Source organism: Olea europaea, chromosome 14, assembly GCF_002742605.1.
Source record: "Olea europaea var. sylvestris chromosome 14, O_europaea_v1, whole genome shotgun sequence".
Classification (NCBI taxonomy): domain Eukaryota; kingdom Viridiplantae; phylum Streptophyta; class Magnoliopsida; order Lamiales; family Oleaceae; genus Olea; species Olea europaea.
The window spans coordinates 15062334-15063727 of NC_036250.1; positions in this window are offsets into that span (position 1 = coordinate 15062334).

Genomic DNA, 1394 nt, shown 5'->3' on the forward strand with positions numbered 1-1394 from the left:
CTAGAAAATTAATAGAATTAATTTTTTTGGACATGATATGAAAATTTTAAATTTTGCGCAACAATCTAGCTACTCCATTGAAAGCGAAGGACCTAGGACAATGACGAAATCCGCTTTGCCTTTTTCGGAAAATGAAAAATAAAGGTAAAAGTGCCCAAGAATCCTATAACTTTTCGGAAAGTGCAAATAGATCCAAAAGGAAAATAATTAACAAAAATATCGAAATAAAGAATTTAGAAAAAAAAAATAAAAGAAATACATCATCATTCCAAACCAACCCCGCTTCCAAATTCAATCCCATCCACGGTCAATCTTTACATCTTTTCCAACCACCATTGCCCTCGTCTCATTCTTACCTAATAGGATCGCGCTATTAATAAGAAAATTTTGAGAGAGCCTTGATCTCCATAGTTAGGTTTCGAAAAAAATACACGGCAAAAACAAACAAATTGTTAGCGAAAAATTCCAAGCTATCATTTTCAATGGTCATTAAACTTTTTATAGACAAATGTAATTAAACTATATATACTAATTAATTTATATAGAGTAAATAACCGTAAATTCCCAAACTGTTAAAACCATCCGTATCCTCAAGGTAAAGTATTGGGTGCGCAAGTGGCACAAATGGAGAAGAAAAATAGGAATCCAGGTTTAAATTTTTAGAGTAAGAATATCTAATTCTTGATTACCTTCAAATATCATCAAATGTGAGAGTTTTTTTGTAGATATAAGAATAAACTTGAATTATCTTGGATGGTTGACACGTGATCTCATCCTAACGGTTCATACATCTTGCACCAACATGTCACATCCTAGTCTTCATAGGCCTATGACTTCTCACATGCTGTCTTGGGAAAAAATAGGAGATTTGACTCCCAATCACCCTTGGAGAGATGTTGCATTCGTTACATTGCATGTGGCTCAAAGAGTCGAGTTACAGTTGTTCCAAGGCATCGAGGTTGGGACCCTAATCACCTCTTAGTACAGAGGCCCACCTAACATGGCTAGTGTGGCTGGGTCTCTATTGATTGCCTGGAGAAGTGATGAATCTACACAGAGTTATGTCACCTCAGAGGTTTTGTCCACGAAGCATTGGGCAAAGCTATCAACACCTTGAAAGATAATGGTCAACGGAGCAATAGAATGTGCCTTCGTCATATAGTAGGGGTGAATGCTCTTGCTTGAGTGCCTTGAAAATGCTCATGTGGCATACTGCTCAACAGACAGTTGCATGGTTTGCCATGGAGGCAGGGGCGTAACACTTATGTACATCTACTTTTTCACATTTGGTTTTTGTTTAATTTCTTGGAAAATTTAAAGCTTGCTTTTTTTTTTTTTTTTTCCCTTTTTTTTTTTTTTTTTTTTCAATAAGTTTTAGTTTTTTTTAATTTTTT